This window comes from Artemia franciscana, unplaced genomic scaffold (assembly GCF_032884065.1).
Source record: "Artemia franciscana unplaced genomic scaffold, ASM3288406v1 PGA_scaffold_146, whole genome shotgun sequence".
Classification (NCBI taxonomy): Eukaryota; Metazoa; Arthropoda; class Branchiopoda; order Anostraca; family Artemiidae; genus Artemia; species Artemia franciscana.
Window position 1 is genome coordinate 63,006 of NW_027062632.1, and position 18,162 is coordinate 81,167.

The 18,162-nt window shown below is 35.6% G+C and overlaps 1 long non-coding RNA gene across 1 annotated transcript in view; it reads right to left on the minus strand.

Moving 5' to 3' along the window:
* The window catches only part of LOC136041326 (uncharacterized), a 79,128-nt gene that overhangs the window by 24,518 nt on the left and 36,448 nt on the right, over nucleotides 1–18,162 (minus strand). Inside the window, exon 2 of the long non-coding RNA XR_010621004.1 lies at nucleotides 1,828–1,966. This is a non-coding gene — a long non-coding RNA (uncharacterized LOC136041326). The remainder of the gene's footprint in view (nucleotides 1–1,827; nucleotides 1,967–18,162) is intronic.

Consider the following 18,162-nt stretch of genomic DNA (forward strand, 5'->3'; position numbering starts at 1 on the left):
AGACAATAATCACCAAAAACAAGAGTTTGGGTACTGCTTTCCTTCCTAATTATAAACGTCAAAAACCTATTGCGTGATGAAAATTTACCGAAAATATATGACATTACGATGAAAAAAATAGAAAAATCTCGAACTGGTGAGCAATGAGAAATTAATAAATAACTTGATAACTATGAAATTATTACTATTTATGATAATATTTATTAATATATTATAAATAAGTTATTAATTATTAGTAAAAATAAAAGATTATTAATAAAATATTTAATTATACATCAAATGTCCAGTTTAGTTTTCAGTTCAATATAAATTGTTATTCGTAAAGGGTCAATGATGCAGTAGCCCTTAGACTTTTAAACTGAGGGGAGGGGACAGTAGCCAAACTCTTGTTTGTAGTGAAACTTTATTTGTCTTAAAAAGTATGTGAGAGAACTAATAAAATTAAAATGAATATGTGACGTATAATCATAGTAATTGCTGAAGGCTTATCAGTTCAAAATTGATTTTTTTTTTTCAATTTTGTTATAAGTAATTTCAATATTAAAAGGCTTACAATATAATTCGTTTTCAGTTAAGTGCCAATGACATAGTGGGTTTCAAATATTTATAGTAATACATTCGGACATTAATACATTTATAGTATTAAGGAACCAGTAACCAGGCTCTTGTTTGTCATGTTTTTCGTTCTTTATTAGCTTTATTTGTGTATTTAATTTAAGCTTCATTTGTTCCAAGATTTACTTATTCATTTGCGCTGTTATCTGGTGTTTGTTTGTTTGTTATGAATGTTTATTTAATCTTCTGTTTGTTTCGTGTTTCATTGATACTTCAAAAGTAAAAGATTTTTGCTTGTTTTAAGCTTGATTTGCGAATTTCAATTTAAGCTTTACTCATATATGTTTGTATTGTTACCTCTTTTTTAATTTTTTTTTACCATAATTGTTGATTTAATTTTGGTTCATTTTTGGATTAAGTTATTTTTTAACAGTAGTTTATGGCCTTTTTCAGTTTGAATTACTGCATGTTTTATTTCGCCTGATTATAAGTTCAAAATGGCCTTTACTTTTCTTTGAAAAATATATTTTTTGGAAAGTTTTTCTAATTAATTTCTATTCGTTGCTTATTGTCAAAGTTTCAAGTTTATCACAATTTTCTATTCCAAAATATATTGTGTCTATATATTCAGATATTTGATATTTAAAAATCAATGATTGTATTTTGGCGATTTTCTTGGTTGTATAAAAGGTTTATACTCTTACATTGTACAAAATGTAATTACCCTTAATCTTTTCGAACTAATCCATTATCAACAATCGTGGATCAAACAGTTCGTGGCAACAAACCGTAGTAAGGAGCGACCCGGCTCAATAGTAAACAAAACTCTTAAAAAACAGAATTTTTATGCTAGTAGATAAATAAAAGAATCAGATTTTTATGCTTATTTTAGCGTAAGTATGTTGAATAATTTTCATCGAATTTAGTCTTTGCCATCAGATATTACGGCCTGAGAAAATTTGCCTCATTTTGGAAAATAGGGGAAAACACCCCCTAAAAGTAATAGCATCTTAACAAAAATCACACCATAGCATTCAGCGTATTCGTTTTTTTTGCTAAAGACCGATCGCGGGTGCGTGTTTATATTCTTTTGTTTTTGTTTTCTACTCTCTTGAACAAAATCATAATCAATAAAAGTTACATCATTAACATTCCTATCATTTAAGAAAGTTTTGTTTACCGCTAAAGCTTCAATTTTATTTTTATTAATTATATCATTTATGACATCAATGCTACTAAGTAAACCTCTGCAGTTAAAACTAGAAAACTTACATTACTGCATCTGGGGATAGAACCATCCATAAATGAATATTTGTTTTTCGGGCTACCTTCCAAAATTACTGCTTCATCATCCTTTACATCCTTCATGCATTCCAGTCTATCAAAAGGATTTTCCTCTAACAGTTTCGTTCTGCTTGCAAGATAAGGTAAATTATGTAAACTCAATATCATCAATCAATAAAAAGGCCTCACTCCAGTTAATCAACAATTTAACAATAGACCACTCAAAAAAGAAAACTAAACTAAGCACATATAACAACCGCACACTTCGGAGAATTCCATTACGTTTTGGTGAAGGTATGTTCTTTCTTTCTCATCAACAGAGAACACGCACATTTTGGCATTAATCTGCACACACCAACACATATTTACGCATTTATGTGAAGACTATTATGAACAAATAACAAGTCACTAATAATGACTAACTTCCTCACTGAAGAAAACCCCATTGTAATCAAATTTTGTTGTTTTATCAAGTTCGTTTTTCCAGGGCTGGTCACGTAATTGTTTATTCGCTTGAAGTTCCGAGAATTTGTTATCTGAGTTCATGAGTCTTATTTTCACAAATTTGTCATGTATTTCTTTAACTTAAAATTAATTTTTAGTTGTAAGAAGTTTTCCAGCAAATCTTCCATTTTCGTCGAGGCCTCCGGCACTGAGGCAGCCTTCAACTTCCAAGCAATAATGTTGTCTTTCTTTTTTAAATTCTCCAATATGAGGACCTTATTAGTGAGAGGTCCTAATCCATGGGTTTATTTCATTTGTGTATCTTTTGATTCTGCCCGAATCTTTGATATTGTATCCGATTGGGTCACAGTTCTGATTTCAATATAATTCACTTTGGAGGTTAGACCACTAATGTCTGAACGGATTTTGGATAATTCCGATCTCAAACCTTGTATCTCTTCCCGCGTTGCTTTAACTGTTTCTAGAATCTGATGGACCGAACTGGTCAGCATCAATCAAATCACGTATTGTCCCTTGGGCTATTGAATCTTCCACAGATGATCGTGTGGATTCCATATCATTATGTCTCTTTTTCCTGGTCATAATAACTATTCACAGGTGTTCACAAGATTAGCATAAAATCAGTCAAAATGTGCGCTCTCCGATACTGTGATGTTAACTCGAGGAGAGCATTGAATGCACTGTGGAACTGAATGAACCAAGAACGGTTTTATTATGAAACTAATTTAACCTTCAGTGCAAAGTAAGTATTTTAATCTCATCTCAAGTATGGCTGCTGTGTGAGAATATAATAAAATGTCTCAAAACAATATAAGACTTTAAAGCCTTACATTGCTTATAAAGCTTCAAACCTTTATAATCTTTATATAGAAAAATAAAGCTTTTAGCAATTAAGAGTAATTTATGTCAAATTTAATGTTTAATTTTTTTTCCAAGACTGTAATAGACACATATAGTTTTATTGATACTTTCTATAATTTATTCATCTCTGGAATACCAAATTTTACAAACTATCTGCTGGTGCACGTAATAAATTCGCGCAGAAAACTTCCCCTTGGCAATTTTTCCCTTACGAGCCACACCACGTCAAATCCCCATCCTGATAAAAATTCTCAATACAAATTCCTCCATTAAAAAAATACTTTGGATAAACAACCCCTTGAATAATCCCTCTTCCTCATATGCCAAATTTGATTAGCGACAAAGAAAGTGCTACAAATAAAAATAATGAAAAAAGAGTGAATTCTGATTAATTCTACCAATATTCCAAAGTCAGACCATTGTTTTTTCATGGGGGGCTAGATGTGAGCTCCCATAAGTTTTCGAGTAAGTTATCATTAATATTTTTTGGGGGACAGGGGGTCAGACCATAGAAGGTCAGGGTTCAGCTTCCACATGATTTTGAATAGATTGTTGTTCATATTTTTTGGGGGAAGAGGGAATGGGAGTGGGATCGAGACAGATAGAGCGAAGCGACAGACTTTTGGAATAAGATTTTCTTAATAGTTTGTAGGAGGAGGGGAGCGTCGAGCCATTGAGGACCAGGAGTTAGCTTTCGTAAGTTTTGGCATAAAATATTGTTAATAATTCTTATGAGAAGGATGTGGTCGAGCTATGGAGGGACAGGTTTCAGCTCCCAGAAGTTTTGGATTCAATAATTGTCAAAAATTTCTTAGGAGGGGGTCCGGTCATGGAGGATCAGGGGTCAGCTCAAATACTCTTGGAATAAGATATCTTTAACATTTTCTTGGGGACGGACCGTGGGTCAGGCCATCAGGGCCAGGGGTCACCTCCTATATTTTTAGAATAAGATAATGTTAATATTTTTTGGGAGGAAGGGGTTTTGGCCAAGGAGAACCAAGGGTGAGTTTCCATAAACTTTGGAATAAAATTTTTTTTTGATAATTTTTTAGGGGCAGGGTCAGGTAATTGAATGCCAAGGGTCAACTTCCATAGGTTATGTGATAAAATATTGTTAACATTTTTCGGCCGGGAAGGAGGGAGCGTTTAGGCAATGGAGGACAAGGGGCGGTCTCCCTTAAGTTTTGGAATAAAATTGTTAATAAATTGTATTTGGGAGGAGAGCTGGGCCATGGAAGGCCAAAGGGTCAGCCTTAATAAGGTTTGTATTTCAATTTTGTTTATAATATTTGGGGGGATAGGCCATGGAGGGCTTGGGGTAAAACCTATTAATGTTTTAAATTAAATATCGTTTAAAATACTGTTTGGGGAGGCGAGTCGGAGCATGGAGGTCTAGAGGTGAGCTTTTGAAAGCTTATGAGTAAGTTTTGTTAATAACCTTTGTGGGGGAGGAGGGGTTGAACTATATAATGTCAAGGGTCAGCTCCCATATGTTTTGGAATAAAAATCGTTGATAATTTGCTAGATTTTTTCTTGAGGGGATTGGACCAAGGTTGGTCAAGGGGTCAGATTTCTGGAATAAAATATTGTTAATAATTTTGAAGAGGTGAAAAAGGGTCAAGCCAAGAAAAATCGTATGTTTTAGAATAAATTATTATTAATATTTTTTTGAACAGATGATTAGAATTAGACTGTACACGGAAAGGGGTCAGCTCCTATGTTTTGGAATGAAATATTATTGATATTTGTTTTTAGCAAGGATGGGCCAAGGAGAGCCAGGGGTCAGCTTCCATAAGCCTTAGAATGAAATATCACTGATAATTTTTTTAGACGAGGGTGGGTGGGCTTTGGACGGCCAGTCGTCAGCTCCCTAAAGTTTTGGAATAAAAGATCGTTAATAATTTTTCATTGGAGGAAATTTTGGTCTTGGAGGCCCAGGGGTAAGCTTCGATAAGTTTTAAATAAAATTTGTTAGTCTTTTTTGATTTTTTTGAGGAATAGGCCTTGCGGGGTAAAGGGTCAAGTCTGAAGATTTTTTAAAATAAAACACCGATTTTTTCTTGAGGGAATCGGACCAGGGTTGGGAAAGGGATGAGATTTCTGGAATAAAATATTGTTAATAATTTTGAAGAGGTGAAGAAGGGTCGAGACAATAAAAACTGTAAGTTTTAGAATAAATCATTATTAATATTTTTTTGAACGGATGAGGGGGATTAGACCGTAAGCGGAAAGGGGTCAACTCCTATGTTTTGGAATGAAATATTATTAATATTTTTTTTGAGCAAGGAAGGACCAAAGAGAGCTAGGGGTCAGCTCCCATAAGCTTTGGAATGAAATATCACTGATAATTTTTTTAGACGATGGTGGTTGGGCTATGTTTGGCCAGTCGTCAGCTCCCTTAAGTTTTGGAATAAAAGATCTTTAATAATTTTTCATTGGAGGAAATTTTGCTAGTCTTTTTGGATTTTTGGGGGAGGAATAGGCCTTACGGAGTAAGGGGTCAAGTCCGACAATTTTTTAAAATAAAACACAATTAAAATCATTTGGGATGGGAATTCGGGCCATGGAGGGACACGGGTCAGCTCTCTTTAGTTTAATAGTAAAATATCGTTCTTTTTTTAGTGGCTAGGGATCAGGTTTGCCAAAGGAGGGCTAGGGTTGGAATCTCAATAGTTTAGATTAGTATTTGGTCAATATATTCCTTCGTATGACGGGATGTTGGGCTATGGAGGGCCAGGAGTCAGCTTTCATAAGATTTATTGTAAGACATCATTTTTCAGGAAAAGGATGACCAGGGGACAAATTCCATAAATCCTATTGTAAAGCATCATTTTTTGGAGGGGTGTGGGGTCAGGGCTGGGCCGAATAAGGCCAGTAGTGAGCTCCACAAGTTCTGAAAAAATATTGTTATTAATTTTATATGAAGGGGGGGGGGGTAGGGCAATAGAAGGCCGGAGCTAGCTTCCATAAGTTTTGAAGTAAAATATAGTAAATTTTATTTTGGGAAATGGGACGATTAGGGCCAAAAAGGGTAAGCAGTCAACTCCCACAGGTCTTGGAAAATATTATCGACATTATTTTTTTGGGAGTGGCGGGTATGGGATCAGTCCTTGGAGGGCGAAGAGTTAGATCTCATAGATTTTGAATAGAACATCATTTATTTTCGGGGTAGGCTTGGATAATGGAGGGCAAGGATCCCTCTTCCATGAATTTTGGAATAAAATATCACTATTATATTTTTTTTGGGGGGGGGGTGGCCATTGGGGCTCGGGAGTGAGCTCTAATAAGTTTTGGAATGAAATATTGTTTTTTTAGGGGAATGCCGGCTGGGCCAAGGAGGACCAATGATCAGCTTCCGTTAACCTCATAATAAAATTTAATGGATAAACTTTCTTTTGGGGATCAGCTATCACAAGTTTTAGGACTTGCCTAAACTATCATTAATAATTTTAGGGGGATAGCTTTAGGCCTTGAAAGGCGAGGGGTAACGTCCCATAGATTTTGGAATTAAATATTGTTAGTACTTTGTTTTTTGGCAGTGTCAGTTAAGACTTTTACAGTCAAGATTCTTAAGATTCGGAATAAAATATTGCTAATTATATATTTAGAGGGAGGCAGGACGATGGAGTTTGGAGTTAATGGAGCTTCCATTAACCTCATAATAAAATTTAATAGATAAACTTTCTCTTGGGGATCAGCTATCACAAGTTTTAGGATAAACTATCATTAATAATTTTATGGGGATAGCTTTAGGCCTTGAAAGGCAAGGGGTAACGTCCCATAGGTTTTGGAATTAAATATTGTTAGTACTTTGTTTTTTGGCGGTGTCAGTTAAGACTTTTACAGTTAAGATTCTTAAGATTCGGAATAAAATATTGCTAATTATTTATTTAGAGGGAGGCAGGAGGATGGAGTTTGCCAAAGGAGGGCCAGAGGTTAGCTCCCGTGAATTTTGGAGTAAATTATCATTCACAATTCTTTTAAAGGGAAGAGGGATGGGACATAGAGGGCCAGGATTCACCTCTCATAAGTTTTGGAATTGAAAATCCTTAATTTCTCTTTTAGGGGGAATGGGTTGCGTGGGCCATGCAGGATCAGGGGTCGAAAGAGGAGGGCATTATGGGTCAAGTGTCAGCTTGCATAAGTCTTGGAATAAAACGTTGTTAATAATTATTTTTTGAGGGGAGTGGGTTGGGCTATGGTTCAGCTCGTATAGTTTTGTACTAGAACCTCCTTAATAGTTTTGAAGGGGTGAGGTCAGGTCTTGAACGGCCAACACTCAGCTTCCATAATTTTTAGAATGTTATTGTTAACAACTGTCTGGGGACCAAGGAAGGCCAGGTGCCAGCTCCCATGAATTTTGGGATAAAGGGTCATGAAATTTGGGATAAAGCTGTTTTTAGGGGGGGGGGGGGGGGAATTGTGTCATGGATGAAAAGGATTCAGATCCCATAAATTCTGCAATAAAATATTATTAATATTTTTTCGAGGGGGGGGGGGGCTTCCGGCCATGGAAGGCCATGATCATGTCCAATAAGTATTGGAATACAATATCGTCAATATTTTTTTTTTCGGGTTATAGGTTATTGAGCCATTGAGAGGCAGGGTCCAGCTTCCTTAAGTTTTGAATTGAAATTTCGCTAAGTTATTCTTGGTGGTCAATGGGAAGATAATGAAGGTTCAGGGATAAGTTGGCCTCGTCTTAGGGGAGATTGGTGTCAGGTTATAGAATACCAAAGGTCATCTCCCATATGCTATGGAATGGAATATCATTAATATTTTTTTGGAGGAGGCGGTAGGACCATGGAAGACCAGGGGTCAGCTTTTAAAATCGTAAAAAAAAAATTTTTGGAGGGCAGGTCTATGGAAGGCCAGGGGTCCGCTGTCATGGAATATGATTCTGTGAATATTTTTTTCAGGGGAAGGGGCATTGAGCGTTAGGTGTCAGCTCGAGTAAATTTTGGAAAAAAATATTGTTAATAATTTTTTTGAGGGGAGGGGGTTTTGCCAGGGGTCAACTCCAATAGTTTTGGACTAAAACATTATTAATAGTTTTTCAGGAGCTGGGGTCCGGCGAAGGAAGACCAAGAGTCTCCTACCATAGGTTTTATAATAATTTAGTGTTAACAATTGTTTGGGGGCTAAGGAGGACCAGGTGCCAGCTACCCATAAATTTTGGAATAAAACATCATTAATAATTTTTTTTTTTGGGGGGGGGTGTCTTGCCATGGGTGACTAGGGGTCAGCCTCCATAAGTCTTTTAATAAATTATTATTAATAAGTTTTTGGGGGAGTGGGGATCAGGCTTTCGAAGGCCGGGATCGGGTCCAATAAGTCTTAGAATACAATATCGTCACTATGTTTTTTCGGGTTGGGGGTTGTCGATCCATGGAAAGCCAGGAGTCAGCTCCTGTAAGCTTTTTAATTAAATATCGCTAGCAACTTTTTTAAGTGTCCCTTGAGGGTGGGGGTGGGGGGACAATGAAGGTTCAGGAATCAGATGGCCTTTTCCTAGGGAAGGGTTAAAAGGCCAAGGAATACCAAAAGTCATCTCCCATAAATTTTGGAATAGATTGTTATAGACAATTTGTGGAGGGGGTTGTCGGATCTATTTTTATTTATTTTTCTATTTATAAATTTTTTTATTTTTCTTGGGGGGGATTTCATGCAATGAAGAACTATGAGTCATAATTTTTATAATAAAATATCGCTATGATTTTTTTGGGTGGTTGGTGGATCAGGGCTGGTCCAATGGGTCAGGCTGAATAGTATCAGCGAGGTCAGGGTTAAGTAATTTTCCAGTTCTTTAATTTAAGTTCTTTTCCTTCATTTCCTACTGAGAATGCCTCTCAGGCGTGGAATCAAAATTTTCGGATCATTTTTAATTAAAGTGTAATTTTATTTTTATGTTTTGTTCACTGCTTCATTGAAATTAAAACCCATTGCCTCTTCCTTAATTTCTTGTCTGGGTTAAGCTTCTATAAGTTATCGAATATAATATTTTTAGTGACTTTCCTTTGGCTTTGTTGGGAATGGAGGGCCAGTGGTTAGACTCCATAGGAATTGAAATAATATATCGTAAATTTTATTTGGGGGATGGGAGGGGTCGGGTCATGTAGTTTAAGCCATTAGCTTTCATAAGTTTCGGAATAAATTACGAAAATAATATATTGTTTATTTTTTTGGGGGGGGGGGGAGGAGGGGCAAGGCCATAGAGGGTGAGGTCCCTTAGTTTTTGAATGGCATATCGTTTGTTTTTGGGGTCAATTTGGCTCATAAAAAGCCATAAGATTGGAATAAATTTTCATTAGTTTTTTTTCAGGAGGAGGAAGAAGATTGGGCAATAGGGGGTCAGGTATCAACTCCCTTGAGGTTTAGAATGAATGCTCTCTAATGATTCTCTTGGGGCGGGGGATGGGTTTTGCCCATGGATGGCCAGATGTAAGCTCCTATAGGTTTTGGAATAAAATATCATGAAAAGGTATTTCAAAGGGGATGGGGAGGAGGAAGAATGGGTCATTGATGGCAAGAGGTGAGATCCTATAAGTTTGGATTAAAATATTTTAAATAATTTTTTGGAAATGTTTTGGGTCTTGGAAGGCCAGGTGTAACGTCCGATAAGTTTTAAATTAAAAATCTCTAGACTTATGTTTTTTTGGAGGGGGAGGGTGTTTCAGGCCATGGAGGGTCGGGGGTCATGTAAGTTTTGGAATAAATTATCGTTAAAAGTTTTTTTTGTGGATGAGGAGAGAGATTGGACCATCGAGCGGAAAGGGTCGGTTCCCATAAGTTTTGGAATACAATTTCATTTAAAATTCTTTTAACGGAAAGGGGAGTTGGGCCATAGAGAGCCAGGCTTCAGTAAATCTTAGAATATAATATCGTTAATAATTTTTTAGGGGGAAACTAGTTGGGTTGGGCCATGGAGGTTAATGGATTTGGTCCAATTAATTTTGGAATAAAATTTCAATAATGATTTTTCTTTTAGGGGAGGGGTTATGCCAAAAGTTAGCTCATACAATTTGGGACTAGAAAATCATTAATAGTTGCTCCAAGGTGAAGGGAACAGGGAAGGCCAAGAGTTGGCTACAATAAAATTTGGAATGAAATATCGCTAAAAATTGTCTTACGAGAAAGGAGGATAAGAGGATAGGATTGGGCAATGAAAGGCCAGGGGTAAGCTTTCAAAATTTTCTGAATAAAATATTGTTATTTCTTATGGAGGGATATTTGGTCCTTCGAGGGTTAGGGGCTAGGTTCCATACGTTTTGGAATAAGGTTTTGTTAACAGTTTGTTGTGGGGGAAGGTGTCTGGTCATGAAAGGCCAGGATAAAGCTTCCACATGTTTTGGAATTAATTATCTTTAAAACTATGTTTGTTTTTGTTTTTTTTGGGGGGGGTTCATGAAGGGTTTGATGCTAGGTTCTAAAAGCTTGGGAGTATAATATGATTCATTTTAATTGGGAGGTTCGGTTCATCGAGGGCAAGGCATCAGCTCCCATAAGTTTTAAAATAGAATATCTTTGACTATTTTTGGGGGTTGTGGGGTCAAGCCATTGATGGCCAGAGACGAGCTACCATAGGTTTTCCAACAAATTTTCACTAATGGTATTTTACATTAAATATTATTATTTTATATGGGGGGGGGGGGCTTGTTAGCCCAAAGCGGGCCAGGGAACAGCTCTAATGAGCTTTGAAATAAAAATAGTTTCAAAATATTTTTGGGGACAGGGGATACGGCAATGGAGAGCCAAAGATAAGTTTCCATAATTTCTTAAAATACTATCGTTAATTATTTTTTCAGGCTGGTGGAGGGGGTGGTTCATGCCATTGACGGCAAGGGTTAAACTTTTGTAAGTTTTTAAATAGGTTATTGTTAATAATATTTGGCGAGGAGGGGGGTCAGGCCATAGAGGACTAGGGTTCAGTTTCCATACGTTTCAGAAAAATATTATTGCTAATTTTTCGTTTGGGGTAAGGAGAAAAAAAGGAGTTGCGGACTATGAAAGGGCAGGAGTTGGTTCCCCCAACTTATGGAATTAAATTCGTTAACAATGTTTCTGGGGGAGGGGGTTTGGACCAAGGCTAAGCTTCCATAAGTTCTAGAATAAAATATAGTTAATTTGATTTTGGAGGGGGAGGGCATGGAGGGTGAGGGGTTGGGTCAAAAGAGTTTTGTGATAAAATATCATTAATTTTTCTGTAGGCTAAGATTTGTTTTTAAATAAATTATTGATAAAAATAAGTATTTTGGGGGGAACAGGCCATATAAGACCGGGTTGAGCTGACCGAAGTTTCGGAATAAAGTATCAATAATAGATTCTGGGCAATGTGCTCTGACCCAGGAGGGCCATTGTTGAGCTCTATTAAGATATGGAATGAAATTTTTATTGACTATTATACTTACTCTTCCCGTTTACCCGTGTCATTTAACCAAACTCTTAGATAACTGTAGGTTTCACCGTTTGCTGGTGATTCCAGAGGAATTGTTGGTCAAGTTTCAATTCTATTACATTGCATTCCACTTTTTGACTACAAGTGACCAATTTTGTTTGGCTTAGGTTTCATTTGTTCGCCTTTGAGCCCTAGCAAATTCAATCCTAAAATCTTCAGAGATGTCCATTGGACATATTCCGTCACGCATCAGCCACAAATCAATCCAATCTTTCATGACTTACTTCTATGACTATCTACTTTAGTTTTGCCCTGGGAAACGCGCATGGAATGATGAAAGATACACTTGTCTATCAACTAATGAGTTGACATCATTTATGTAAAATCCTAAGAAAGGCTTATGCCAGAATTGCCTCTCACTCACTTGGACTATCTGTCTTGACTTTCTTAACAATTAGCCAAGGCTTGATGCTTAATACCCTTGACAACTATTTGATTTTACTTTAGGTTTCACCGGTTTGTCTATGAGTCCAATCAAAGTCGGTCCCATATTTAGTACATAAATCCAGTGAACCCTGTCCATCACCGGTCAACCTAAAATCAATCCAATCTCTTACCCCTTCGTTCTATGACTATCTACCAAAGTTCTGCCAGAGGAATGACGGATGATAAAAAAACATATTATCAACGAATGAGCTTACATCATGTTTATACAATCCTAGGGAGAGCTTATGCCAAATCTGCCTCTCAGTCACTCGTACTGAATGACTTGCATTCTTCTACAATTAGCCGAGGTTCGATGCCCGCACCCACTTGATTTAAATTCAAAATAAACGGCAATTGAGGGTTCTGGCTATCTGAACACGGCTGGACTCCTTATATGGATTCTTAGTGTTACTTGTTTACAAAACGCTGAAAATGTGAGTCTTTTTTTCATGCCAAGACGTCCAAACGAACCTCAAATTAGAAGTACTGCCTTTGTGAAATTATATTTATTTTTGACCTTAACCTTTAGACCTTAACCTTTCGCCTCGGCTTGTATTTTTTCATTATGAAAGACATATTACCAAACCTTTGTTTTTTTTATTGTTTAGGTGATAGGAAAAGAGCTTTTTTTATTCCAAAAACTTATTTATTCCAGGTTTTTGATTTTCAAAGGCACGGTAGGCATTACTTTACAGCCATGGTGTCCTTAATTCTTCAGGTGGGGGTGCAAACCTCTTTTTTGCCTTGGCTTGTCTTTTTTTTCAAATTTATCTTAACAAACCTTTCTTTCTTTCAATTGTTCAGGTGGCAGGACTAAAACTTCTTTTTCTTGAAACGTATTTTCTAGTCCAGGTATTTGATTTTCAAAGGCACAGTAGGCATTTCTGATCTGATCCTGGTCAAAATCCAAAATTGCAATCATCATTGCTATCCTTTTCAACTTGTTTGGTTTGTTTTACTTCAGCTTGTCTTTTTTCATTATGAAATATAGATTGCCGATGCTTGGCTTTATTTTTAACAAGGGTATGGTAGGCATTGATGACCTTATGCACGTTTGAAACTGATACCCAATTATCATCGCTATCATTTTCAATTTTGACACGTTTTGATTCTCACTCTCCAGGTTGATTTTTATCGACTCGCTCAAATATTTGGTTTCAAATGTCGTTGATCCGCGTGTTTCTGTGCTCCTCATTTACATTTTTGACTTTCTCAAATTCTCAGTGTCGCACATTTTCCAGCTGCATGTGTCTTTGCTCGTCATTTTTATTTTACTTCATTTCAGTTTCTTTTGCTCTTCATTTTTAGTTTTGAATCACTCACTTGCCAGGTTTCATATGTCTTCTACCTATGTAAGTCGTTGCTTTTTACTTTCATTTTTGGAACGCTCTAGTTGTCGTTTTCGCATATTTTCTAACCGCCCCTGTTTCTCCTCTTCATTTTCCTTTTTGACAAGTTTTTGGATTTTGATTACTTCAGACAATTTATTTTGGGGTCTTTCACCAGCCATTAAATTATTTAAGAAAATAATTTTCTGATGTCATAAATAATGCTTATATGACGTACTATAACATAGTAAATAAAGTCATTTGCAAAAATTCTTAGAGACTTCTAACTAGATCGTTTTTGAAATGTGAGAATATCCAAGGGTACCGATTTTTTCGAATATTATGGAGCAGTTTTCGGGAAAAATCCCTAAATCTATCAATACATATGCAATTATTACTATAGCAATTTTAATCAAATTAATCAATTGTGGTGGGATTTGAATTCCTGCTTTTTGTTAATGCATCAAAGAATCATTCAATTTTTCGGATTTTTTTTTCTCCTGTCACTTGTTATTCAAATTGGTGCTTATATTCTAGCCAAAAATTTTTTCATCCATAATTTGCCTACTTCATTTAAATTTTTTCTCCCTGTCTGTCCTTTACAGATTTGAAATTGCATGTCTTCTAGCCACATATGTTAATACGCTCCATTTTTGTGCATTATTGCCTTAGTCAATTCCCATGATTTTGGCTTTGGGTGCTCGAATTCATTTGAAATCATATAAATTTCAAATGACGTCATAAGTACCAAACAACTCTTTCTCAGATTTTCCCCGGTTGCTATTTTGCTTCTTTTTTTTTACTTTGTATAATAAAGGCTCGACTAGAACAGTTCTAATGCCTTTTCCTTCTAAAAAATCTAAATGGCCTTTTACCTTAATTGTTGTTTTCTTCTTTAGTTTGAAGTCACAGGGTGAGACATCGCCAAATTCAGTAGAATCAAGAAATACAGGTTAATGTTCAATTGCATGGTTCTTTTTAGTTTTTAAACACACTCAAATAACGCGTTCCTCAACTATTGTATTTTTTGAAAATTTTTAGGTGAAAGTATAACTATCGTGCTTTTCTTTAGTTTTATCTCACATTTTTGTTAGTGATGAATGTGATTTTTTGTCGTTTCTCCAAGGTTTTTCCTTTTGCTGTTCGAAGTCATTTGTCCTATTTTGTAATTTCGCTTGCCTCTTAGATACTAGAAACGGTATGGCCACCTCTTTGGGAAAAAGATGTATTTTTTTATGTTCGGATGCTATCCATGCCTTTTTCTTTAGCTGTTCAACTTAATTTGTAATCTTTGAAATTTTGCAAATAAAACAAAAGCTAAAAGTCAGTTTATCGTTCCTGTTTATACTTCAAAGACTCAAATACTCTAAACAAACATGTTTCTTTATTCCATTGACATTTCATTTTGTCTTCTAACTGGATTTCTTGTAGTACCAAATTTTTTTTTATAATTCAATGTGACTCTTACCGTTTCATTCTCCAAGGTTTTTCCTTTTGTTGTTCGAAATCATTTGTCCTATTTTGTAATTTTGCTTGCCTCTTAGATACTAGAAACTGTATGGCCACCTCTTTGGGAAAAAGATGTATTTTTTTATGTTCAGATGCTTATTTGTGTGCCAAAACTCAGAATTTTCTTATTACAATTCATTATGATTTTGCTTTTTCTCGTTCCTTGCCACAGACAATGTGTGAGTGAATTCATTTGGCTTTTCATGTGTATCCCCAAAGATGCGTCATAGATTCTAAAAACGACACGACCAGCCTTGGAGAAAAATGATGTAGTTTTTTGAAATGTATATAACGGCAAAACAGCTCAAATATATTTTTGCAAGAATTCAATTCTCTTTTTCCAGTTTAAGTGTTACATATACCAAAACGACTAAATTTCATTCGAGGGTAAAATAGGAATGTGTGTGAATTCATTTTCCTTTTCATGTGTATCCCTAAAGACCCTAAAATAACATATTACTTCTAGGAAAAAAATTTTTAGGTGAAAAATTAACAACTTCAATTAAATTAAGTACTTAAAGGGTAAATTCAGTTTAACCCTTCCTGTTTATTTATTAAGGACTCAAGTAAGCTAAACTATCTCATTTCTTCATTGTAACTCTGCTCTGTCATCTAGCAGCAAGTTTCGCTTTGCAGCATTTTCCTCTGCAATTCAATGATATTTTGCTTTATCTTGTTCCATGTCTTTTTCTTTAGATGTTCAAAAATCATTTGTCATCATGTGTAATTTTGGATTGGTAATAAATAATAATAATGCTAATACCCTTCCGGGGCTGGGGGATTGTGTAAATCAATTCTCTTTAAGCGTAAACAAATATGATGTACCTAAAGAGCAGTTCGTATCCAATATTAAATTCCAGGGTGATTTTTTTTAAGGCCTATGAAATTTCTAAGTCTTTTTAGGCAACAAAATCCCAAGATGTTAATTTCAAAAAAAGAAGCTGTTCTCAATAGAAGTTTATAAAATACATCAATGCAAAAATACAAATAAGATTGGTTATTTAAAACAATATATATTTTTTCTCTGTAATTCAAAGTGATTTTGGTTTTTCTGGTTACATTTCTTTTTTCTTAGATGTTCAAAATCAACAATCATCATGCGTAATCTTGCATTTGTCATAAATGCTAAGAATTGTATTACTATTCTGGGGTTGGTGTAAATTATACTTTTGAAAAGAACATAAATACGACTTACCTCACAATACTTTCTATCCAATATTAAATTCAAAAGCAAATTTTTCATAACTTATGACCTGTCTCGATCTTTTTTTAGGCAAAAAATTCCCAGGATGCCCATTTAAAAAAAAAAACGAATATTTTTTGGTTATTTGCTTTTTGTACACAGTTTTGAACTTTAAATAATTTTTAAAGTTGCCACATATATATACAGTTTTGGGGTATCTCTAAAGAATCCCAGACGACTAGTGTTTCTGGATTTTGCAAATGAGTAGGTTGTACTGATGTAGTCCGAAAATGGTGAACTAGGGCCACCCTGGCTCCCGCTTGCTACAAATTAGCTCACGTTCTCCACCGTTTTAACTCAAACAAACAAAAGCTCTTACACCTATAGCATTAGTTCTAGAATTCCTTGTTAATCGTATTTTTATTTTTGTGTTAGAATTCAGATACAAAAAAAAACAAAAAGGCTTAGGACAGTAGCTTACTTAAAGATTCATCATTTATAAATCAAATCCTAGCTAAGTTTACTGTTGAAAGCTATCTGATTAAATGGAAAACTACTACTGATTAAGGCATTTTGTACCCTGTAAGGTCAACACAAAACTTCAGCGTTTCGGCAAGTGATAAAAATCCTACCTGAAACTGAGGGCTTACTTAATCCTGTTATAGACCTTTGACTTTGAGAGGCAAAAGCACAAACCTGCTTGGTTCTACGCACTATAAGAATAGAATTCAAGTTCCACTGGATCTTCAGAACTTTCGCAGCAAATTAGGAATTTTTTTTTTACCAAGTCCAACTAAAACAAAGTCACTAAATTTTATTGGCTTGTTTCCCCCATCTTCCTCATCTTTTTCTAGCTTAAGACTGTCCTCACTTTCATCGTTAAGCTTCATCTCAACAGTATAAGAATCATTGTCTCTCTCAAGGAACAATTGCCTGCTTGCTTCTTGCAATTTAGCTTTCTTTTTGCTCTTCTCCTGTTTTTTATTCTTTCTTCCTCTTTTTGCAGCCTTCAGTTCCTCTTATTGTGCAGATTCTTTCCTTCACAAGGTATCCGTGAAAATGTCGGTATTTTTTTTACGGCTCGTCAGATTTTTTTTTTCTGTGAATCTTTTAAGTGGAGACATATCAAGTAATTCAGAGAAGCTTTGTTCAGCTTGCTAATGTAAAGGCGATCCTGAGAATGATTGGGTATCGTTCTTATGGTTGGTGGGCTAATTAGCCAAAAAATCGTCAGCAAAAAATGCAGTGATAATGGAGGCTCCATATTACTTTGGAATGAAGTCAATGATCGGTCAGAGACATATAAACTGAAAAACTCGTTCAGGGGTCAGTGCCTTAGGATAACCTTTTCCACAAAACACAGAGATGTTACATATTGAAAAATTCTTGCATTTATCGTCTTTCAAAAAGGTCACGGGTTCTATTTAGAAAACCTTCAAAGGAAGCGTAACCGACCTGTTAAGTGGTTGCATCTTATGAGTTGTCTGAGGTGGAGCACTAGCTATGATAACACCGTCTATTTTTGATATGTCAAGCAATTCATTACTGTAACGACTAATGTGATTTGAAGTATTAAAGGCACATGATTAGCCTTACTCGGTCTTGTTTGACTAATGAAAGGGATCATCCAAACAAGACATAGTTCATTACTCCCTTTCTGACCCGCAAGCAGTGGTGCCTGGTGGTGCTTCTTTCAGTAAGAATTCGGATAAATTTTTGGAAGAAAAATTGAACATTGAAGGGACGCTATTACCCATAGTACTCGCTCAAACACAAATAGTAATATTTGATCTTCTTTTTCTCACGTTACCTTGCCAACTTGTTTCTGTCTTTCTGCTGCAAAAATTTTCCCAGGCTTGTGCACTGTCTATTCTTGAAGTGCGTAGAACCAAGCAGGCTTGTCCTTACCAAAGATGAATTGTACCTCTCCAAGTCCAAGGTTGTAACAGGATCAAGTAAGCCCTCAGTTTCAGGTAGGACTTATATCACTTGCCGAAAGACTGAAGTTTGGTGTTGACCTTACAGGATATTAAATAAAAAATCTAGTTTTTTTTAACTGAAAGTAAGGAGTGACATTAAAACTTAGAACGAATAGA